This window comes from Oncorhynchus masou, unplaced genomic scaffold (genome assembly GCF_036934945.1).
Source record: "Oncorhynchus masou masou isolate Uvic2021 unplaced genomic scaffold, UVic_Omas_1.1 unplaced_scaffold_2491, whole genome shotgun sequence".
NCBI lineage: Eukaryota > Metazoa > Chordata > Actinopteri > Salmoniformes > Salmonidae > Oncorhynchus > Oncorhynchus masou.
Window position 1 is genome coordinate 1 of NW_027008944.1, and position 25,874 is coordinate 25,874.

General features: G+C 46.0%; 1 pseudogene; it reads right to left on the reverse strand.

Moving 5' to 3' along the window:
• Nucleotides 1–4,262: 4,262 nt before the first annotated feature.
• LOC135533597 (transcriptional activator Myb-like) overlaps nt 4,263–25,874 on the reverse strand; it is a 32,034-nt pseudogene continuing 10,422 nt past the window's right edge.

Consider the following 25,874-nt stretch of genomic DNA (forward strand, 5'->3'; position numbering starts at 1 on the left):
TACCTGGTTAAATAAAGGTGTTCTCAACTAGCCTACCTGGTTAAATAAAGGTGTTCTCAACTGGCCTACCTGGTTAAATAAAGGTGTTCTCAACTGGCCTACCTGGTTAAATAAAGGGGAAATAAAATAATAAACTAATGCACCTGGGGGAAAACCTTGTGGCGAATCCAAGCCTGGCATTGCATTGCATGTGTCATCCATGGCCTGACTGAGGACGGTACACTCATGGCAATCATACATCTCCCACCTGTGTTGTAATTGTGTATTGTATTTTACAGTATTGTATTTATGTATCGTTGTGGTTCGCATGCCAAGAGTGTGCAAAGCTGTCATCAAGGCAAAGGGTGACTACTTTTAAGAATCTCAAATATAAAATATATATTTGTTTAAAACTTTTTTGGTTACTACATGATTCCATATGTGCTATTTCATAGTTTTGATGTCTTCACAATTATTCTACAACGTAGAAAATAGTCCAAATAAAGAAAGACTTTGGAATGAGTAGGTGTGTCCAAACTTTTGACTGGTACAGGAGGTGTATGTTGTTTTAATGTTATTTATTATTACTATTTATTGTATTTATTTATTTTTCATTGTAAAGTACAGGACTGTCTTGTAAAATAGATGTTTAATCTCAGTGTGACTCCCTATTTAAATAAAGGTTAAATAAATAAATAGGCCAATGCCAATATACAGTTTTAAAGTGTCCAAATAAATAACCAATATGCAGAAACAGTTTGTGATATATATCACAAACATAACATTTACTATCTACACAACAATAGTATCATATTAAACAAGCATCTTATAAACTCCACACATCAAAAACCCTGTTGTTTGGACAAGTGGTAATAAATCACTCAGCGATTACAGAGGGGATATAAGCTGTTGAAACTACCACAACTCAAAACCACATGAAAACTGGATATATTGTTACATCACTGGTTCAAGGAGAACCTGTAGAACTGTAGAACTGTAGAACTGTAGAACTGTAGAGATGTAGAACTGTAGAGATATATATAGATGTAGAACTGTAGAGATGTAGAGATGTAGAACTGTAGAGATGTAGAGATGTAGAACTGTAGAGATATAGAGATGTAGAACTGTGTAGAGATGTAGAACTGTAGAGACATAGAGATGTAGAACTGTAGAGATGTAGAGATGTAGAACTGTAGAACTATAGAGATGTAGAACTGTAGAGATGTTAGAACTGTAGAACTGTAGCTGTAGATACATAGAAATGTAGAACAGTAGAGATGTAGAACTGTAGAGCTGTAGCACTCTAAAACTGTAGAGATGTAGAACTGTAGAACTGTAGAGATGTAGAACTGTAGAGATGTAGAACTGTGCAACTGTAAAACTGTAGAGATGTAGAACTGTAGAACTATATAACTGTAGAACTGTAGAGATGTAGAACTGTAGAACTATATAACTGTAGAACTGTAGAGATGTAGAACTGTAGAGATGTAGAACTGTAATACTGTAGAGATGTAGAACTGTAGAACTATATAAATGTAGAACTGTAGAGATGTAGAACTGTAGATGATGTAGAACTGTAGAGATGTAGAGCTGTAGAGATGTAGAGCTGTAGAACTGTAAAACTGTAGAGATGTAGAGCTGTAGAACTATATAACTGTAGAACTGTAGAGATGTAGAACTGTAGAACTGTAGAACTGTAGAACTATAGAACTGTACAACTGTAGAACACAGTCAGCTACATTTTGGAATGTTGCATTTTGATATGTGGGTTACCACGAATGAGTGAAACGCAACACTGTTTTGTCAGTCACTCATCAATTATCACTTCACAGGCGCTAGAATGAACAGCTACTGTTTTATAGGCTCTGACCAACAGGCTGTTATTTTGTGTGATTTATTGAGCTGATCTTAACTTTTTTCTACATAATGTTTCCGCCATTGTTTCCTATGTCGAAACAGCTTCTGGACATCAGAACAGCAAGATTTTCTACTTCAACGAGACAGAGAAGCGGGACATACTGCTCACCACGGACCAGGACCTGAGGCTCAGAAGAGAAAGAGATGACGCAAGAAAGGCCGACGTGGGGAACCCTGATGAAACTACGTCGGCAAGTAAATACCCTTCGGTCTATTAGCAAACGTACAATCACTGGAGAATAAACTGGATGAGCTCCGTTAGAGACTATCCTATCAATCACTGGAGAATAAACTGGATGAGCTCAGTTAGAGACTATCCTATCAATCACTGGAGAACAACCTGGATGAGCTCCGTTAGAGACTATCCAATCAATCACTGGAGAACAAACTGGATGAGCTCCGTTAGAGACTATCCTATCAATCACTGGAGAACAACCTGGATGAGCTCCGTTAGAGACTACCCTATCAATCACTGGAGAACAACCTGGATGAGCTCCGTTAGAGACTACCCTATCAATCACTGGAGAACAACCTGGATGATGAGACTACCCTATTAATCACTGGAGAATAAACTGGATGAGCTCCGTTAGAGACTACCCTATCAATCACTGGAGAACAACCTGGATGAGCTCCGTTAGAGACTACCCTATCAATCACTGGAGAACAACCTGGATGAGCTCCGTTCGAGACTATCCTATCCAACGGGACCTGAAGAACTGTAATATTCTATGTTTCTTGGAGATGGATAATATACTGTCCTTCTAGCTGGTTTTTATATCAGCAGGACAGAACGGCAGTTTCGGGTAAGCTCAGGGGGAACAACAGCTGGTGCCCAATTTCTAATATTAAGGAAGTCTGGAGTAAAGAAAAGTAAACAGTAAAGAAAGTGCAGCGGTTTCTAGGGTTTGCCGGAGGTTATCCGGGGTTTTGGTCAGGTAGCGGCTCCATTACCTCACTGCTGAAGGGGGACCGGTGCGTTTGCAGTGGTCGGCTGAGGCGGACAGGGCTTGTGGTCAGCTGAGAGCTCTGCTGGCTCATCCTGATCCCTCTTGGCGTTCATAGTGGAGTGGACGCGTCCGAGGCTGGGATAGGAGCCGTGCTCTCTCAGCGCTTGGGTACACCACCAAAGCTCCGCCCTGTGCCTTCTTTTCAAAGAAGCTCAGCCCGGCGGATCGAAACTATGACGTGGGGCACCTGGAGTTGTTGGCTGTCGTCAAGGCTTTGAAGGTGTGGAGATATTGACTTGAGGGGGGGGCTAAACACCCTTTTCCCATCTGGATGGACCCCGCAATCTGGAGTACATCCGGGCGGCGAGGAGACTGAACCCAGTGAGGCAAGGTGGGCCATGTTCTTTACCCGTTCTGTTTTCACCTACAGACCAGGTTCCCAGAACGCGAAGGCAGACACAGAGGAGACACAGAGGAGCAGTCCATGGATCCCACTCCAATACTCCGGCTTCTTGCCTGGTGGCACCGGTGGGATGGGAGGTGGACCCGGACATTGAGCAGGCGTTACATACAGAGCCCACTCCTCTCCAGTGTCCAGCTGGGCGTCTGTCGTTCCCTCTGCTGTCCGTGACCGGTTGATCTATTGGGTCCACACGTCACCCTCCTCTGGTCATCCTGGCATTGGGTGGACGGTGCGTTGCCTTAGTGGGAAGTACTGGTGGTCCACCTTGGCTAAGGACGTGAGGGTTTATGTTTCCTCCTGCTCGGTGTGCACCCAATGCAAGGCTCCCAGGCACCTGCCCAGAGGGAAATTACAACCCTTACCCATTCCACAACGGCCGTGGTCGCACCTGTCGGTGGACTTCCTGACAGATCTTCCTCCTGTACAGGGCAACACCACGATCCTGGTCGTTGTGGATCGGTTCTCTAAGTCCTGTCGTCTCCTCCCTCTGCCTGGTCTCCCTACGGCCCTACAGACTGCGGATAGGTAGGTTTCTGCAGTCTTATTGCCAGGACTGGCCGGGGGAGTGGGCGGCGTTCATACCCTGGGCAGAGATGGCCCAGAACTCAATCCGCCACTCTTCTACCAACCTCTCCCTTTTCCAATGCGTACTGGGGTACCAGCCGGTTCTGGCACCGTGGCATCAGAGCCAGATCGAGGCTCCTGCGGTGGTTTAGGCGCTCGGGGGAGACTTGGGACGCCGCTCATGTGCACCTTCAGCGGGCCGTGAGGCGTCAGAAAGCCAGTGCAGTGAGGCATCAGAAAGCCAGTGCAGTGAGGCGTCAGAAAGGCGCAGTGAGGCATCAGAAAGCCAGCGCAGTGAGGCATCAGAAAGCCAGCGCAGTGAGGCATCAGAAAGCCAGCGCAGTGAGGCATCAGAAAGCCAGCGGAGTGAGGCATGCCAGCGCAGTGAGGCATCAAGCCAGAGCAGTGAGGCCCCGGTGTTTGCACCGTGGGACCAGGTCTGGCTTTCGACTCGAAACCTGCCCCTCCACCTGCCCTGCAGGAAGCTGGGTGCGCGGTTTGTGGGGCCATTCAAAGTCCTGAGGAGAGTGGACGAGGTTTGTTACAGTTTACAGCTTCTCCCTGATTACCGTATTAACTGCTCGTTCCATGTGTCGCTCCTCAGGTCGGTGGTAGCTGGTCCACTCCAGTAGTCTAACGCTGTATCTGACGGTTGGTACCGGGTTTTGTTGTAACGCCCGTTTATTTCGTGGTACCAGTATTTTTCCAGCAACACAGTATGGTATTTTTCCAGCACCATAGTATGGTATTTTTCTTGTATTAAATACCTTGTCCAAGCATCTCAGCTCTCCTGCACCTGACTCCTTTCACCAGTTACCCACAGCCTTGACAGTTAGTCTACATGTGAGAAATAAAACCTGATTTGATGATTTGAAATCAATCGTGCAATCGAGCGAGGAGATGGAAGCTGCACGTCCTTTTAAAACAAACACAGCTCAAAAAACCACATGGAATCTGGGAATAATGTGTACATCACTGGTTAAAGGACACATTTGATTCAAATAGGTCACCACTATGCTCCACGGAATCTTGGAATCACCTAGACATGGTTGGTTAGACGAGAACTTGTAGAAGGCTTCTATCTATGTTTTGGAATGGAGGCTGTTGAGTTTGGGAGGATGTGATCACAGAAAAGAGAACAAACCACTTTTTCTGTGGTTGGCTGCAATTTAAAATACTAGTTTGGTTGTCAGATCGGTATATTGGTGTGTGGCCAGCCACTTTCACAGCGAGACCACCCAAATTATTTTACATTTACATTGTAGTCCTTCAGCAGACTCTCTTATTACATAGTGAGTCATTTAACAGACTCTCTGATCCAGATCCACTACAGTAGTGAGTCATTTAACAGACTCTCTGATCCAGATCCACTACAGTAGTGAGTCATTTAACAGACTCTCTGATCCAGATCCACTACAGTAGTGAGTCATTTAACAGACTCTCTGATCCAGAGCCACTACAGTAGTGAGTCATTTAACAGACTCTCTGATCCAGATCCACTACAGTAGTGATTAATTTAACAGACTCTCTGATCCAGAGCCACTACAGTAGTAAGTCATTTAGCAGACTCTCTGATCCAGAGCCACTACAGTAGTGAGTCATTTAACACACAGGACAAAACATTATGCACACCAGCTTTTCCCATGACACAGACTGACCTGGTGAATCCAGGTGAAAGATATGATCCCTTATTGATGTCACTTGTTAAACCCACTTCAATCAGTGTAGATGAAGGGGAGGAGTCAGGTTAAAGATGAAGGGGAGGAGTCAGGTTAAAGATGAAGGGGAGGAGTCAGGTTAAAGATGAAGGGGAGGAGTCAGGTTAAAGATGAAGGGGAGGAGATGGGTTAAAGATGAAGGGGAGGAGTCAGGTTAAAGATGAAGGGGAGGAGATGGGTTAAAATGAAGGGGAGGAGTCAGGTTAAAGATGAAGGGGAGAAGACAGGTTAAAGAAGAAGGGGAGGAGACAGGTTAAAGATGAAGGGGAGGAGACGGGTTAAAGATGAAGGGGAGGAGTCAGGTTAAAGATGAAGGGGAGGAGTCAGGTTAAAGTTGAAGGGGAGGAGTCAGGTTAAAGATGAAGGGGAGGAGACAGGTTAAAGATGAAGGGGAGGAGTCAGGTTAAAGAAGAAGGGGAGGAGACAGGTTAAAGATGAAGGGGAAACGGGTTAAAGATGAAGGGGAGGAGATGGGTTAAAGATGAAGGGGAGGAGACAGGTTAAAGATGAAGGGGAGGAGTCAGGTTAAAGATGAAGGGGAGGAGACAGGTTAAAGAAAGGGGAGGAGTCAGGTTAAAGATGAAGGGAAGGAGTCAGGTTAAAGATGAAGGGGAGGAGACAGGTTAAAGATGAAGGGGAGGAGTCAGGTTAAAGTTGAGGGGAGGAGTCAGGTTAAAGATGAAGGGGAGGAGTCAGGTTAAAAATGAAGGGGAGGAGTCGGGTTAAAGATGAAGGGGAGGAGTCAGGTTAAAGATGAAGGGGAGGAGACAGGTTAAAGATGAAGGGGAGGAGTCAGGTTAAAGATGAAGGGGAGGAGTCAGGTTAAAGATGAAGGGGAGGAGACGGGTGGAAGAAATATTTTTAAGCCTTGAGACATTAATTGTGTATGTGTCATGCAGAGGTTGATGGGCAAGACAAAAGATTTAAGTGCCTTTGAACGGGTATGGTAGTAGGTGCCAAGCGCACCGGTTTGTGTCAAGAACTGTAATGCTGCTGGGTTTTCGCGCTCAAAGTTTCTTTGTGTGTATCAAGAATGGTCCACCACCCAGACGACTTGCCACAACTGTGGGAAACATTGGAGTCAATATGGACCAGCATCCCTGTGGAACATTTTCCACACCTTGTAGTCCCATGCCCCGACAAATTGAGGACAGAAAGGGGGGTGCAACTCAATATTATGAAGGTGTTCCTAATGTTTTGTACACTCAGTGTATTTCTCATTAGTTCAAACATTTAGAGATTTTTTAAACATGTTATTACGCTCTAGAAATAACAACCCCCTAGTGACTGTACAACAGCACATTCATTTGACTTCCTACTATAACAGATTTTTAAAGGTCATTTACTCAATAAAATCAGGCATGATGGATCAAATTGGCCACGTCAGCAACCGCCATCAACATGTGGTACAGCTGCCTGGTGGGCAGCATCTCGATACAACGCCGCTGGTCAATGGTCATTCGCACCAGCTTGTTGTTCCGTTTAGCTAACACCCAGAAGGTGGCCAATACCACTAGTTATTTCTCCCATTAAAATAAACCTCACTTTCTTTTACAAGTTTTAACTAGAGCCATGCTGCTGTTGCCAGCAAGACAGAACAAACTAGCTAGCTGGATGACTGACTGAACTAGCTAGCTGGGAAGAGCTAATCAGGATAACTGACTAAACTAGCTAGCAGTGGAGGGCTCATCAGGCTGACTGACTGAACTAGCTAGCTGGGAAGGGCTCGTCAGGATGACTGACTGAACTAGATAGCTGGGAAGGGCTCGTCAGGCTGACTGACTGAACTAGCTAGCAGTGGAGGGCTCATCAGGATGACTGACTGAACTAGATAGCTGGGAAGGGCTCGTCAGGATGACTGACTGAACTAGATAGCAGTGGAGGGCTCATCAGGATGACTGACTGAACTAGCTAGCTGGGAAGGGCTCGTCAGGATGACTGACTGAACCGAATCCATTCCTCTCCACACTCGACTCTCAGCTGAGCGACATCCGTCATCAATTTGGGCACCAGGCATGTCCGTATTGCCTCTCCCTTGAATCCTGGATTGAATTGAAACCCTTCCCTTGGTTGCTGTGGTGAGTGGCCAACTGAAATCTATCCCTGGGTTGCTGCTGTGGAGAAGTGAGACAGCGTGACCAACTAAAGGTTTTCCCTGGGTTGTGTCGTTGTGTATTGAGGGACAACTAAAAAAGTTTCCCTGGGTTGCTGTGAGGGCCAACTGAAAGCTATCCCTGGGTTGCTGTGAAGGCCAACTAAAAGTTTTCCTTGGGTTGCTGTGAGGGCCAACTGAAAGCTATCCCTGGGTTGCTGTGAAGGCCAAATAAAAGAAGGCCAACTAAAAGCTTTCCCTGGGTTGATGCTCTCGTGTCTCACCTGTATAGCAGCTGTTCCGTGCTGTGGAATGTTCAAGATGTTGACGTGCAGCGCTAGGGGAAAGGGAACCTTGGGAACCAATAGAAACAGATCAGACTCCACAAACAGCATATTAGGAGCTGGGAGATAAAACCTATTTTTCGCAGGAGCTTCTATCCAAAGCGACAGAGGGGGGGGGGGCGTGGACTCACCCTATGGTCCGGAATATAAGGGTAGGTGCCCGTGAGGAGGGAGAGGGGAGGGAGAGGGGAGTGGTGATGGAAGCCCACGTTGTGGTGGTTGGCCTTGGCGTAACCGGGGGCGATGGAGTGGGAGGAGTGCTGAAGGTAACCCTCCTGCTCCACCTTCCTACGCATCGTAGAGTTCCAATGGTTCTTAATGGCATTATCAGTCCTGGGGGGGAGGGAGAGAGGGAGAGAGAGAGAGAGAGAGAGAGGGGAGGGAGAGAGGGAGAGAGAGAGATTTAGAAAAGAGGGAGAGACTCGCACACATTTAGCCATTCTAAAGTTGTTCTTGATAGCAATATACTGTTTGTTCTGAGCAACGACAATCACTCACTCTCTACCTCTCTCTTCCTCCACCCCCACCCCACACCCTTATTTCTCTCTCTTCGTACCTGCCAGGCAGCAGTTTGGCGATCTCGGTCCAGCGGTTGCCTAGTTTCTCCTCCTCCTCTCTCTCTCTCTCTCTCTCTCTCTCTCTCTCTCTCTCTCTCCCTCCTCCTCCCTCCCTCCCTCCCCCCTCCCCTCCCTCCCTCCCTCCCCCTCTCTCCTTCTCTCTCCGTACCTGCCAGGCAGCAGTTTGGCGATCCCGGTCCAGCGGTTGCCTAGTTTCTCCTCCTCTCTCTCTCTCTCTCTCTCTCTCTCTCTCTCCCTCTCCCTCTCCCTCCCTCCCTCTCCCCTCCCTCCCTCCCTCCCCCTCTCTCCTTCTCTCTCCGTACCTGCCAGGCAGCAGTTTGGCGATCTCGGCCCAGTGGTTGCCCAGTTTCTCCTCCCTCTCCCTCCCTCTCCCTCTCTCTCCCTCTCCCTCCCCTCTCTCTCACTCCCTCCCTCCCCCCTCTCCTCTCTCTCCGTACCTGCCAGGCAGCAGTTTGGCGATCTCGGCCCAGTGGTTGCCCAGTTCTCCTCCTCTCTCCCTCCCTCTCTCTCTCTCTCTCTCTCTCCCTCCCTCCTCTCTCTCTCTCCTTCCCTCCTTCTCTCTCCCACCCTCTCCGTACCTGCCAGGCAGCAGTTTGGCGATCTCGGCCCAGCGGTTGCCCAGTTTCCCGTGGGCCTGGTAGATGATCTGATCCTCTTCCTCGGTCCAGGAAGTCTTCTTCACCTCAGGGTTCAGGTGGTTGTGCCAGCGCTCTCTGCACTGCTTCCCTATTCGACCCTTCAGGTGCTTGGCGATTACGGACCAACGCTTGGCTCCCATACTTCTGGACTAGTTCAATCACCTGGAGGAGGGAGAGAGGAGAGGGAGAGAGGAGAGGGAGCGGGGGAGGAAGTGAAAGGGGAAAGAGAGAAAACAACAGTCTATTAGTCTTTGTCCATTTTCAGTAACCATTCAAAAGTCAACAATACTTCTCAGCCCCTCGTTCCCTTAGTCAACCCTATCCCCCTCCTTGTCTGCTCTTCTCAGCCCCTCGCTCCCTTAGTCAACCCTATCCCCCTCCTTGTCTGCTCTTCTCAGCCCCTCGTTCCCTTAGTCAACCCTATCCCCCCTCCTTGTCTGCTTCTTCTCAGCCCCTCGTTCCCTTAGTCAACCCTATCCCCCTCCTTGTCTGCTCTTCTCAGCCCCTCGTTCCCTTAGTCAACCCTATCCCCCTCCTTGTCTGCTCTTCTCAGCCCCTCGTTCCTTAGTCAACCCTAACCCCCTCCTTGTCTGCTCTTCTCAGCCCCTCGTTCCCTTAGTCAACCCTATCCCCCTCCTTGTCTGCTTCTTCTCCCTCTCTCCCTTAGTCAACCCTATCCCCCTCCTTGTCTGCTCTTCTCAGCCCCTCGTTCCCTTAGTCAACCCTATCCCCCTCCTTGTCTGCTTCTTCTCAGCCCCTCGTTCCCTTAGTCAACCCTATCCCCCCTCCTTGTCTGCTCTTCTCAGCCCCTCGTTCCCTTAGTCAACCCTATCCCCCTCCTTGTCTGCTCTTCTCAGCCCCTCGTTCCCTTAGTCAACCCTATCCCCCTCCTTGTCTGCTCTTCTCAGCCCCTCGTTCCCTTAGTCAACCCTATCCCCCCCTCCTTGTCTGCTCTTCTCAGCCCCTCGTTCCTTAGTCAACCCTATCCCCCTCCTTGTCTGCTCTTCTCAGCCCCTCGTTCCCTTAGTCAACCCTATCCCCCTCCTTGTCTGCTCTTCTCAGCCCCTCGCTCCCTTAGTCAACCCTATCCCCCTCCTTGTCTGCTCTTCTCAGCCCCTCGCTCCTTAGTCAACCCTATCCCCCTCCTTGTCTGCTCTTCTCAGCCCCTCGCTCCTTAGTCAACCCTATCCCCCTCCTTGTCTGCTCTTCTCAGCCCCTCGCTCCCTTAGTCAACCCTATCCCCCTCCTTGTCTGCTCTTCTCAGCCCCTCGTTCCCTTAGTCAACCCTATCCCCCCTCCTTGTCTGCTCTTCTCAGCCCCTCTCTCCCTTAGTCAACCCTATCCCCCCTCCTTGTCTGCTCTTCTCAGCCCCTCGTTCCCTTAGTCAACCCTATCCCCCTCCTTGTCTGCTCTTCTCAGCCCCTCTCTCCCTTAGTCAACCCTATCCCCCCTCCTTGTCTGCTCTTCTCAGCCCCTCGTTCCCTTAGTCAACCCTATCCCCCTCCTTGTCTGCTTCTTCTCAGCCCTCGTTCCCTTAGTCAACCCTATCCCCCTCCTTGTCTGCTTCTTCTCAGCCCCTCGCTCCCTTAGTCAACCCTATCCCCCCTCCTTGTCTGCTCTACTCAGCCCCTCGCTCCTTAGTCAACCCTATCCCCCTCCTTGTCTGCTCTTCTCAGCCCCTCGTTCCCTTAGTCAACCCTATCCCCCCTCCTTGTCTGCTCTTCTCAGCCCCTCGTTCCCTTAGTCAACCCTATCCCCCCTCCTTGTCTGCTCTTCTCAGCCCCTCGTTCCCTTAGTCAACCCTATCCCCCCTCCTTGTGCCCCTCGTTCCCTTAGTCAACCCTATCCCCCCTCCTTGTGCCCCTCGTTCCCTTAGTCAACCCTATCCCCCTCCTTGTCTGCTTCTTCTCCCTCTCTCCCTTTTGAAATCTCTTGCTAGTGTTATGGAGGGAGTTTCCACCGTTAGCCTCTTTGCTAATCATTACCTCCTAGCTTCTGGAAGTGTGTGTGTGTGTGTGTGTGTGTGTGTGTGTGTGTGTGTGTGTGTGTGTGTGTGTGTGTGTGTGTGTGTGTGTGTGTGTGTGTGTGTGTGTGTGTGTGTGTGTGTGCGCAGAAGTATAACTGTCACTTTCAGCTAATAATATGCAGTGACAAGTTATCTACTCAGTGCAGGTCAACAACACTTCTCAGTCAAACACTTGGCTGTCTGAGTTAGCACCATTATAATAGAAGGTCTCGTGCTCTGGCCAAAAGTAGTGCACTATATAGGGGAAAGGGTTTTGGATATAGACCTATGGAAATCTGTTATGGCTCCAATCGTTGTAAATAAGATTTTGTTCTTACCTGACTTGCCTAGTTGAATAAAGATACAATTTAAAATATATATATATATATATATATATATATGGTTCTAGAAGAGTTCTCTTAATGTAAGTTTCTAAAAGGGTTCTGTAAAGTTCAGTAAGGTTCTAAAAGGGTTCTTTAAAGTTCAGTAAGGTTCTATAAGGGTTCTTTAAAGTTCAGTAAGGTTCTGAAAGTGTTCTATATGTTCTGTAAGATTCTAAAAGGGTTCTTTAATGTTCGGTAAGGTTCTGAAAGTGTTCTATATGGTCCATAAGATTCTAAAAGGGTTCTGTAATGTTCGGTAGGGTTCTGAAAGGGTTCTGTAATGTTTGGTAAGGTTCTGAAAGGGTTCTGTAATGTTCGGTAAGGTTCTGAAAGGGTTCTGTAATGTTCGGTAAGGTTCTGAAAGGGTTCTGTAATGTTCGGTAATGTTCTGAAAGGCAGGGTTGGGGAGTAACTGATTACAAAAAGCTGTAACTGTAATCCGTTATGTTACCATCAAAGCTATTGAAAAACTAGATGATTACTTCTACGATTACTTGAAATTCAGGAAGGATGTTTTCGAGAAAAAAATGATTTGCAACCATTCTGTTTCTCAATGACATTCAATACAGAATTGGAAAGAAGAAAACAATTTACGTTTGTTCTGCCTGAACCAGTCTGACCACCAATCAGAGACCACTATGACGACACACCAAATGATGACCACCAATCAGAGACCTTTATGATGACACACCTAATGATGACCACCAATCAGAGACCACTATGACGACACACCAAATGATGACCACCAATCAGAGACCTTTATGATGACACACCTAATGATGACCACCAATCAGAGACCACTATGATGACACACCAAATGTTGACCACCAATCAGAGACCACTAGGATGACACACCAAATGATGACCACCAATCAGAGACCACTATGATGACACACCAAATGATGACCACCAATCAGAGACCACTATGATGACACACCAAATGATGACCACCAATCAGAGGCCACTATCATGACACACCAAATGTTGACCACCAATCAGAGACCACTATGATGACACACCAAATGATGACCACCAATCAGAGACCACTATGATGACACACCTAATGGGTTTGATGGATTGTGGGAAAAGAGCAGGAATAGGCTGTTGTCTGTATCTAGAATACGGATTTCACTTGTGAATCCCAATGCTGCTCTGTCATTTAGCTATTTGCATTTTACAGGTTGTGGTTGTTTGTGGATGGCTGTTCACAAATACATAGATGTGTATTTTAATCCATAATTGTTGAATTCAAGAAGTTTAAGATGCCTATAATTAATGTTTTTGTGACCAGTGGACAGCCAGGGAAAAATGGGCTCTTGCGACCAGTGGACAGCCAGGGAAAAATGGGCTCTTGCGAACAGTGGACAGCCAGGGAAAAATGGGCTCTTGCGACCAGTGGACAGCCAGGGAAAAATGGGCTCTTGCGACCAGTGGACAGCCAGGGGAAAATGGGCTCTTGCGACCAGTGGACAGCCAGGGAAAAATGGGCTCTTGCGAACAGTGGACAGCCAGGGAAAATGGGCTCTTGCGACCAGTGGACAGCCAGGGAAAATGGGCTCTTGCAACAGCTACATGCTGATCAAATCCTGTGGAATAACAGTTTGAGGAGTTCCTCCGTTTTTAACTCCTCGGTGACATTATGCGCCACAATTCCATACTGTCAAAAACGGGTTTGATTTAACAAGTGGGGCTTTTTATTGCTCAATCTAAATTGTGCTAATTCCCGCAAAAATAAATATCCATAGGCCCAACGGACACATGTTCAAAACTCACACACACCCTTCATAGACTTAAACATCAGCAAATTATCAAGAGATCAACGTGTCACCAACTAAAACTGACTAAACTCCACTGCATGGTAGTTTTGGGGTTATGCGCAGGTGAAAAAGTTTGGCTAATCTATATTTCCAAGTCCTATTCTTGATGATCAGTCGGTATTAAATTAATTACATTTACTGGACATCTGACAGGCTTTGTTCTATTATGTAAAGATATAGAGATATAGATATAGAGCCTAATTGTATCATTAGCTGTAGCAGAAAGCAATGGGTTAGTAGAAGCCTACATAACCAACCCATAGAGTAAAATGCAATATCTATTTTTTAATGCATCATCGACATTTCTGGCCAGCTATGTACACTCTAACATAGATTAATCCTGCAATAGATGTGGTTCAATTGGTAATATTAATTTTGTCTTCATCAAATGCCTCTTAGGGGAAAGTAATCTAAAAGTAACTGAATGTAAACCCGATTACATTACTGAGTTTGATATTACTGATTACAATTTTGGACAGATAATTAGTAACTGTAACAGATTACATTAAAAAAGTTACCTGCCCAAACCTACTGAAATGGTTCTACAGTGGGGCAAAAAAGTATTTAGTCAGCAATCAATTGTGCAAGTTGTCCCACTTAAAAAGATGAGAGAGGCCTGAAATGTTCATCATAGGTACACTTCAACTATGACAGACAAAATGAGGGGGAAAAATCCAGAAAATCACATTGTAGGATTTTTTATGAATTTATTTGCAAATTATGGTGGAAAATAACTATTTGGTCAATAACAAAAGTTTATCTCAATACTTTGTTATATACCCTTTGTTGGCAATGACAGAGGTCAAACGTTTTCTGTAAGTCTTCACAAGGTTTTCAAACACTGTTGCTAGTATTTTGGCCCATTCCTCCATGCAGATCTCCTCTAGAGCAGTGATGTTTTGGGGCTGTTGCTGGGCAACAAAGACTTTCAACTCCTCCAAAGATTTTCTATAGGGTTGAGATCTGGAGACTGGCTAGACCACTCCAGGACCTTGAAATGCTTCTTACGAAGCCACTCCTTCGTTGCCCGGGCGGTGTGTTTGGGATCATTGTCATGCTGAAAGACCCAGCCACGTTTCATCTTCAATGCCCTTGCTGATGGAAGGAGGTTTTCACTCAAAATCTCACAATACATGGCCCCATTCATTATTTCCTTTACACGGATCAGTCATCCTGGTCCCTTTGCAGAAAAACAGCCCCAAAGCATGATGTTTCCACCCCATGCTTCACAGTAGGTATGGTGTTCTTGGGATGCAACTCAGCATTCTTTGTCCTCCAAACACGACGAGTTGAGTTTTTACCAAAAAGTTATATTTTGGTTTCATCTGACCATATGACATTCTCCCAATCTTCTTCTGGATCATCCAAATGCTCTCTAGCAAACTTCAGATGGGCCTGGACATGTACTGGCTTAAGCAGGGGGACACGTCTGGCACTGCAGGATTTGATTCCCTGGGGGCGTAGTGTGTTACTGATGGTAGGCTTTGTTACTTTGGTCCCAGCTCTCTGCAGGTCATTCACTAGGTCCCCCCATGTGGTTCTGGGATTTTTGCTCACCGTTCTTGTGATCATTTTGACCCCACGGGGTGAGATCTTGCGTGGAGCCCCAGATCGAGGGAGATATCAGTGGTCTTGTATGTCTTCCATTTCCTAATAATTGCTCCCATAGTTGATTTCTTCAAACCAAGCTGCTCACCTATTGCAGATTCAGTCTTCCCAGCCTGGTGCAGGTCTAAAATTTTGTTTCTGGTGTCCTTTGATAGCTCTTTGATCTTGGCCATAGTGGAGTTTGGAGTGTGACTGTTTGAGGTTGTGGACAGGTTTCCTTTATACTGATAACAAGTTCAAGCAGGTGCCATTAATACAGGTAACGAGTGGAGGACAGAGGAGCCTCTTAAAGAAGAAGTTACAGGTCTGTGAGAGCCAGAAATCCTGCTTGTTTGTAGGTGACCAAATACTTATTTTCCACCTTAATTTGCAAATAAATTCATAAAAAATCCTACAATGTGATTTTCTGGATTTTCTCATTTTGTCTGTCATAGTTGAAGTGTACCTATGATGAAAGTTACAGGCCTCTCTCATATTTTTCAGTGGGAGAACTTGCACAATTGGTGGCTGACGAAATACTTTTTTGCACCACTGTATATGACATTCCTATAAGTTTCTGTAAGGGTTCTTTAAGGTTCTATATAACATTCCTATACGTTTCTGTAAGGGTTCTTTAAGGTTCTATATAACATTCCTATACATTTCTGTAAGGGTTCTTTAAGGTTCTAAATAACATTTCTATACATTTCTGTAAGGGTTCTTTAAGGTTCTCTATAACATTCCTATACATTTCTGTAAGGGTTCTTTAAGGTTCTAAATAACATTCCTATACGTTTCTGTAAGGGTTCTTTAAAGTTCTATAAGGTTGTGTTCTTACTCTCTGGTCCTCCTCCTTGGTCCAGGGTCCTTTGATGAGTTCAGGGTTGAGAACCTTCTGCCAGCGGTGCTGACACTGCATATCTGTGCGGTTCTATGTGAGAGCAGAGACACTGTTATTAAAGGAATGTGAATGAGAGCAGAGACTGTTATTAAGGGAATGTGAATGAGAGCAAAGACACTGTTATTCAGTGAATGTAAATGAGAGCAGACACTGTTATTCAGGGAATGTGAATGAGAGCAGAGACACTGTTATTCAGGGAATGTGAATGAGAGCAGACACACTGTTATTCAGTGAATGTGAATGAGAGCAGACACACTGTTATTCAGTGAATGTGAATGAGAGCAGACACTGTTATTCAGTGAATGTGAATGAGAGCAGAGACACTGTTATTCAGGGAATGTGAATGAGAGCAGAGACACTGTTATTCAGGGAATGTGAATGAGAGCAGAGACACTGTTATTCAGGGAATGTGAATGAGAGCAGAGACACTGTTATTCAGGGAATGTGAATGAGAGCAGACACTGTTATTCAGGGAATGTGAATGAGAGCAGAGACACTGTTATTCGGGGAATGTGAATGAGAGCAGAGACACTGTTATTCAGGGAATGTGAATGAGAGCAGACACTGTTATTCAGGGAATGTGAATGAGAGCAGACACTGTTATTCAGGGAATGTGAATGAGAGCAGACACTGTTATTCAGGGAATGTGAATGAGAGCAGAGACACTGTTATTCAGTGAATGTGAATGAGAGCAGACACACTGTTATTCAGTGAATGTGAATGAGAGCAGAGACACTGTTATTCAGGGAATGTGAATGAGAGCAGAGACACTGTTATTCAGGGAATGTGAATGAGAGCAGAGACACTGTTATTCAGGGAATGTTTATTTATTGAATAGCCTAGCACTTCAGGAGTCTAAAGCCCTGTGAGTGACTTTAATCAGTGATCACTAATGTTTTATAAAATTGGTGCGACCAAATCGTGGGCTGGTACCAACAACTGAAACAATGTAGAGGCTCCAGGGGGATATGTTAGTCCGAAATCATGTCAAGGGGTGTGATTTTTAAAATGTAGAGGCACCAGGGGATATTCATCTGCTGTAGAGTAATATGTTGGTCTGCCAATTGGGCTGTTGGGAAGAACAATCATACTATAGGATGTTATGCAGAAAAATCTGTTGGTAGGACAAGGCAATGTATGTTTGAGGCAATACACATGTGATGTGACTAAAATGTACGGACATTTAGTTGGGCCACTTGTTTTAGTCATTTTGACAATAGCTACACTAAAGCATTCATTCAAATGACAAAAAACCTGACTAAGACTTAATGATATTTTAGTCAACATGACTAAGACTAGACTCAATCAAAAAAAATGGTGTCAAAATGAACACTGTGTGTGTGTGTGTGTGTGTGTGTGTGTGTGTGTGTGTGTGTGTGTGTGTGTGTGTGTGTGTGTGTGTGTGTGTGTGTGTGTGTGTGTGTGTGTGTGTGTGTGTGTGTGCGTGTGCGCGTGCGTGCGTGTTTGTGTGTGTGTTGGTGTGTGTGTGTGTGTGTGTGCGTGTGTGTGCAGGTGCAGGTGCACCGTAAATATAGGACCCCGCCCTCTTGCCGTGCAGAATGACTGATAGCCCGCCAAATCAGCCATTAGCTATGCAAATACTCTGGAACACACACCTTAACTAATCTCTACCAACACACACACTACCCTTCTCCGCAAAGTGTGTGTGTGTGTGTGTGTGTGTGTGTGTGTGTGTGTGTGTGTGTGTGTGTGTGTGTGTGTGTGTGTGTGTGTGTGTGTGTGTGTGTGTGCGCGCCTGCGTGCGTGTGCACGTGTGTGTGTGTGTCTTACAGGTAGGAAGCTGGCAATGAGTTTCCAGTCCGAGGACCCATGATGTTCTACCAGCTTCTTCAACTTCTCATCCTGAAACAAACAAACAAATGAAACTTAAAATAGTATTGTTCAAAACACTAAAACACAACAAATAATAATAATAAAACAATACAAAATTAAACAATAAAATATTACAACACTAAACCACTGAAACACTGAAACACTGAAACACTAAAACACTAAACCACTGAAACAATGAAACACTAAACCACTGAAACACTGAAACACTAAACCACTGAAACACTGAACCACTGAAACACTAAACCACTGAAACACTAAACCACTGAAACACTGAAACACTAAACCACTGAAACACTAAACCACTGAAACACTGAAACAATGAAACACTAAACCACTGAAACACTGAAACACTGAACCACTGAAACACTGAAACACTGAACCACTGAAACACTGAAACACTAAACCACTGAAACACTGAAACAATGAAACACTAAACCACTGAAACACTGAACCACTAAACCACTGAAACACTGAAACACTAAACCACTGAAACACTGAAACACTAAACCACTGAAACAATGAAACACTAAACCACTGAAACAATGAAACACTAAAACACTGAAACACTGAAACACTAAACCACTGAAACACTGAAACACTAAACCACTAAACCACTGAAACACTAAACCACTGAAATACTGAAACAATGAAACACTAAACCACTGAAACACTGAACCACTGAAACACTGAAACACTAAACCACTGAAACAATGAAACACTAAAAAACTGAAACAATGAAACACTAAACCACTGAAACACTGAAACACTAAACCACTGAAACACTGAAACACTAAACCACTAAACCACTGAAACACTAAACCACTGAAACACTGAAACATTGAAACACTAAACAGCTGAAACACTGAACCACTGAACCACTGAACCACTGAAACACTAAACCACTGAAACACTAAACCACTGAAACACTGAACCACTGAAACACTAAACCACTGAAACACTAAAACAATGAAACACTAAAACAATGAAACACTAAACCACTGAAACACTAAACCACTGAAACACTGAAACACTAAACCACTGAAACACTGAAACACTAAACCACTGAAACACTAAACCACTAAACCACTGAAACACTAAACCACTGAAACACTGAAACACTAAACCACTAAACCACTGAAACACTAAACCACTGAAACACTGAAACACTAAACCACTGAAACACTAAACCACTGAAACACTGAGACACTAAACCACTGAAACACTAAACCACTGAAACACTCAAATATTACAACACTAAAATACTGCAAAACTAAAATACTACAACACTAAAATAACAAACAATTAAATAATACTATCTAAATGCAGTCACAGAGAACCCAAAGAACCCTACCAAGTTCTGGAAGCCAATCAAATCAGTGTCAGGTTCTAATGTCTCCTCTGGCCTTCCTGACCATTTAATGATGGATGCTAATGAAGTGAAGGATAAAGCCCACATTGTAGGGGGTTTTAACAAGCACCTCATATCTGCTGGTTCTGTTGTTGATAATGGTGGGGCCCAGGCATCTAATGTCAGCTCTGTTACAGTAAATTATGATATAGGCCCTCATGTGAACCTTTTTGACATTAAGCCTGTTTCTTAAACTGAGGTCTATAAAGAACTAAGGGCAATAGACACTAAAAAGTCTGGAGGTCCAGACAACCTGGACCCTCCTACCTGTTAACGATAGCAACTGGTATTATTACTGAACCTGTGGCTCACATGTTCAACTTGAGTCTCTTGACCAATTCCATACCCAGCATTTGGAAATCTGCCTATGTCCTCCCACTGCTAAAGGGAGGAGATCCCTCAGATGCTAATAACTATCATCCTCTCTCTAAACTCCCTATCCTGGCCAAAGTCTATGAACCCCTAGTGAGCTCTCTATCTTGGCCCAAAGTCTATGAATCCCTAGTGAACTCTCTATCTTGGCCCAAAGTCTATGAACCCCTAGTGAACTCTCTATCCTGGACCAAAGTCTATGAACCCCTAGTGAACTCTCTATCCTTGCCCAAAGTATATGAACCCCTGGTGAACTCTCTATCCTTGCCCAAAGTCTATGAACCCCTGGTGAACTCCATATACTGGACAAAGTCTATGAATCTCCAGTGACCTCACAGTTAAAAAAAACATCTTCATTGAAAAGAAGATACTGAGTGGGGTTAAGTCTGTCTTTAGATCAGGGCACAGCACCACAACTGCAGCTAGAGCAGTGGGTGGCCATCGACATCATTAATGCACTTGATAAAAAGCAACATTGTGCTGCTCTGTAGATTTATGAAAGGCCATGAATTGCTGCTTGCTAGACTCTCAGTGAAGGGGCAGTAAATTGGTTTAGGAACTACCTTTCTGACAGAACACAATGTGTTTAATATGCTGACAATCACAAGTCTAACTTTCTTGAGATTAATAGAGGTGTACCACAGGGTTCTATTTTAGCTCCTGTGTTGTTCTTAATTTATTTTTATTAATGATTTGGGAAATGGGATGCAACCAGCAAAGTTACATCTATATGCAGATGATACAGTCATATATTCATGTGTTCCTTCCCTGGTTCATGCTGTTGAAGAGCTGCAGGCCTCCCTTTATGGTGTCAAACTGGTCTTGAATGTAGAAACAACTAAATGCATGACCTTTACCAGAGTTAGAACTCTGTATATATACAGCTGTATATATTCCCCCCCAAGCAGACACATCGATGGCTCTGAACGAACTTTATTTGACTCTTTGCAAACTGGAATCCATACATCCTGAGGCTGCATTCATTGTAGCTGGGGATTTTAACAAGGCTAATCTGAAAACAAGACTCCCTAAATTGTATCAGCATATCGATTGCGCAACCAGGGCTGGCAAATCCTTGGATCATTGCTATTCTAACTTCCGCGACGCATATAAGGCCCTGCCCCGCCCTCCTTTCGGAAAAGCTGACCACGACTCCATTTTGTTGATCCCTGTCTACAGACAGAAACTAAAACAAGAAGCTCCCACGCTGAGGTCTGTCCAACGCTGGTCCGACCAATCTGATTCCACACTCCAAGACTGCTTCCATCACGTGGACTGGGATATGTTTCGTATTGCGTCAGACAACAACATTGACGAATACGCTGATTCGGAGTGCGAGTTCATTAGAATGTGCGTTGAAGATGTCGTTCCCATAGCAACGATTAAAACATTCCCAAACCAGAAACCGTGGATTGATGGCAGCATTCACGTGAAACTGAAAGCGCGAACCACTGCTTTTAATCAGGGCATGGTGACCGGAAACATGACCGAATACAAGCAGTGCAGTTATTCCCTCCGCAAGGCAATCAAACAAGCTAAGCGTCAGTATAGAGACAAAGTAGAATCTCAATTCAACGGCTCAGACACAAGAGGTATGTGGCATTGTCTACAGTCAATCACGGATTACAAAAAGAAAACCAGCCCCGTCACGGACCAGGATGTCTTGCTCCCAGGCAGACTAAATAACTTTTTGCCCGCTTTGAGGACAACACAGTTCCACTGACACGGCCTGCAACCAAAACAACCAAAACACGGCCTCTCCTTCACTGCAGCTGAGGTGAGTAAAACATTTAAACGTGTTAACCCTCGCAAGGCTGCAGGCCCAGACGGCATCCCCAGCCGCGCCCTCAGAGCATGCGCAGACCAGCTGGCTGGTGTGTTTACGGACATATTCAGTCAATCCCTCGACCAGTATGCTGTTCCCACAAGCTTCAAGAGGGCCACCATTGTTCCTGTTCCCAAGAAAGCTAAGGTAACTGAGCTAAACGACTACCGCCCCGTAGCACTCACTTCAGTCATCATGAAGTGCTTTGAGAGACTAGTCAAGGACCATATCACCTCCACCCTACCTGACACCCTAGAACCACTCCAATTTGCTTACCGCCCAAATAGGTCCACAGACGATGCAATCTCAACCACACTGCACAATGCCCTAACCCATCTGGACAAGAGGAATACCTATGTGAGAATGCTGTTCATCGACGACAGCTCGGCATTTAACACCATAGTACCCTCCAAGCTCGTCATCAAGCTCGAGACCCTGAGTCTCGACCCCGCCATGTGCAACTGGGTACTGGACTTCCTGACGGGCTGCCCCCAGGTGGTGATGGTAGGCAACAACATCTCCACCTCGCTGATCCTCAACACTGGGGCCCCACAAGGGTGCATTCTGAGCCCTCTCTTGTACTCCCTGTTCACCCATGACTGCGTGGCCACGCACGCCTCCAACTCAATCATCAAGTTTGCGGACGACACAACAGTGGTAGGCTTGTTTACCAACAACGACGAGACGGCCTACAGGGAGGAGGTGAGGGCCTTCGGAGTGTGGTGTCAGGACAATAACCTCACACTCAACGTCAACAAAACTAAGGAGATGATTGTGGACTTCAGGAAACAGCAGAGGGAACACCCCTATCCACATCGATGGAACAGTAGTGGAGAGGGTAGTAAGTTTTAAGTTCCTCGGCGTACACATCACAGACAAACTGAATTGGTCCACCCACACAGACAGCATCGTGAAGAAGGCGCAGCAGCGCCTCTTCAACCTCAGGAGGCTGAAGAAATTCGGTTTGTCACCAAAAGCACTCACAAACTTCTACAGATGCACAATCGAGAGCATCCTGTCGGGCTGTATCACCGCCTGGTACGGCAACTGCTCCGCCCACAACCGTAAGGCTCTCCAGAGGGTAGTGAGGTCTGCACAACGCCACACCGGGGGCAAACTACCTGCCCTCCAGGACACCTACACCACCCGATGATACAGAAAGACCATAAAGATCATCAAGGACAACAACCACCGAGCCACTGCCTGTTCACCCCTTCTATCATCCAGAAGGCGAGGTCAGTACAGGTGCATCAAAAAAACAGCTTCTATCTCAAGGCCATCAGACTGTTAAACAGCCACCACTAACATTGAGTGGCAGCTGCCAACATACTGACTTAACTCCAGCCACTTTAATAATGGGAATTGATGGGAAATGATGTAAAATATATCACTAGCCACTTTAAACAATGCTACCTAATATAATATTTACATACCCTACATTATTCATCTCATATGTATACGTATATACTGTACTCTATATCATCTCCTGCATCTTTATGTAATAGATGTATCACTAGCCACTTTAACTATGCCACTTTGTTTACATACTCATCTCATATGTATATACTGTACTCTACTGTATCTTGCCTATGCTGCTCTGTACCATCACTCATTCATATATCCTTATGTACATATTCTTTATCCCCTTACACTGTGTATAAGACAGTAGTTTTGGAATTGTTTGTTAGATTACTTGTTGGTTATTACTGCATTTTCGGAACTAGCAGCACAAGCATTTCGCTACACTCGCATTAACATCTGCTAACCATGTGTATGTGACAAATAAAATTTGATTTGATTTGATTTGACTAGACTCTGTTTATCTGTTTATCCTTGGGCTTTATTACTAATGGCAAGTCACTGACCCACCATTGCACCTTGTACCAAATGGTGGGTTGGACCTCACTTTATCTGCACAGAAAGATACATTTATATGTGTTCATCTACAAAGCCCTTTTGGGTAAACTCCCTCTACCTCTGTAGTCTGGTCTCCTTCACCACCAGCAGGTAAACTCCCTCTTTACCTCTGTAGTCTGGTCTCCTTCACCACCAGCAGGTAAACTCCTCTTTACCTCTGTAGTCTGGTCTCCTTCACCACCAGCAGGTAAACTCCCTCTTTACATCTGTAGTCTGGTCTCCTTCACCACCAGCAGGTAAACTCCCTCTTTACCTCTGTAGTCTGGTCTCCTTCACCACCAGCAGGTAAACTCCCTCTGTAGTCTGGTCTCCTTCACCACCAGCAGGTAAACTCCCTCTTTACCTCTGTAGTCTGGTCTCCTTCACCACCAGCAGGTAAACTCCTCTTTACCTCTGTAGTCTGGTCTCCTTCACCCCCAGCAGGTAAACTCCCTCTGTAGTCTGGTCTCCTTCACCACCAGCAGGTAAACTCCTCTTTACCTCTGTAGCCTGGTCTCCTTCACCACCAGCAGGTAAACTCCCTCTTTACCTCTGTAGTCTGGTCTCCTTCACCACCAGCAGGTAAACTCCCTCTACCTCTGTAGTCTGGTCTCCTTCACCACCAGCAGGTAAACTCCTCTTTACCTCTGTAGTCTGGTCTCCTTCACCCCCAGCAGGTAAACTCCCTCTGTAGTCTGGTCTCCTTCACCACCAGCAGGTAAACTCCCTCTGTAGTCTGGTCTCCTTCACCACCAGCAGGTAAACTCCCTCTTTACCTCTGTAGTCTGGTCTCCTTCACCACCAGCAGGTAAACTCCCTCTGTAGTCTGGTCTCCTTCACCACCAGCAGGTAAACTCCCTCTACCTCTGTAGTCTGGTCTCCTTCACCACCAGCAGGTAAACTCCCTCTTTACCTCTGTAGTCTGGTCTCCTTCACCCCCAGCAGGTAAACTCCCTCTGTAGTCTGGTCTCCTTCACCCCCAGCAGGTAAACTCCCTCTGTAGTCTGGTCTCCTTCACCCCCAGCAGGTAAACTCCCTCTGTAGTCTGGTGTCCTTCACCACCAGCAGGTAAACTCACTCTTTACCTCTGTAGTCTGGTCTCCTTCACCACCAGCAGGTAAACTCACTCTTTACCTCTGTAGTCTGGTCTCCTTCACCACCAGCAGGTAAACTCCCTCTTTACCTCTGTAGTCTGGTCTCCTTCACCACCAGCAGGTAAACTCCCTCTTTACCTCTGTAGTCTGGTCTCCTTCACCACCAGCAGGTAAACTCCCTCTACCTCTGTAGTCTGGTCTCCTTCACCACCAGCAGGTAAACTCCCTCTTTACCTCTGTAGTCTGGTCTCCTTCACCCCCAGCAGGTAAACTCCCTCTGTAGTCTGGTCTCCTTCACCCCCAGCAGGTAAACTCCCTCTGTAGTCTGGTCTCCTTCACCCCCAGCAGGTAAACTCCCTCTGTAGTCTGGTGTCCTTCACCACCAGCAGGTAAACTCCCTCTTTACCTCTGTAGTCTGGTCTCCTTCACCACCAGCAGGTAAACTCCCTCTTTACCTCTGTAGTCTGGTCTCCTTCACCACCAGCAGGTAAACTCCCTCTTTACCTCTGTAGTCTGGTCCCTTTCACCACCAGCAGGTAAACTCCCTCTACCTCTGTAGTCTGGTGTCCTTCACCACCAGCAGGTAAACTCCCTCTTTACCTCTGTAGTCTGGTCTCCTTCACCACCAGCAGGTATACTCCCTCTTTACCTCTGTAGTCTGGTCTCCTTCACCACCAGCAGGTAAACTCCTCTACCTCTGTAGTCTGGTCTCCTTCACCACCAGCAGGTAAACTCCCTCTTTACCTCTGTAGTCTGGTCTCCTTCACCACCAGCAGGTAAACTCCCTCTTTACCTCTGTAGTCTGGTCCCTTTCACCACCAGCAGGTAAACTCCCTCTACCTCTGTAGTCTGGTGTCCTTCACCACCAGCAGGTAAACTCCCTCTTTACCTCTGTAGTCTGGTCTCCTTCACCACCAGCAGGTAAACTCCCTCTGTAGTCTGGTCTCCTTCCCCACCAGCAGGTAAACTCCCTCTGTAGTCTGGTCTCCTTCACCCCCAGCAGGTAAACTCCCTCTGTAGTCTGGTCTCCTTCACCCCCAGCAGGTAAACTCCCTCTACCTCTGTAGTCTGGTCTCCTTCACCACCAGCAGGTAAACTCCCTCTACCTCTGTAGTCTGGTCTCCTTCACCACCAGCAGGTAAACTCCCTCTGTAGTCTGGTCTCCTTCACCCCCAGCAAGTAAACTCCCTCTGTAGTCTGGTCTCCTTCACCACCAGCAGGTAAACTCCCTCTGTAGTCTGGTCTCCTTCACCACCAGCAGGTAAACTCCCTCTGTAGTCTGGTCTCCTTCACCCCCAGCAGGTAAACTCCCTCTGTAGTCTGGTCTCCTTCACCCCCAGCAGGTAAACTCCTCTGTAGTCTGGTCTCCTTCACCACCAGCAGGTAAACTCCCTCTGTAGTCTGGTCTCCTTCACCCCCAGCAGGTAAACTCCCTCTACCTCTGTAGTCTGGTCTCCTTCACCCCCAGCAGGTAAACTCCCTTTACCTCTGT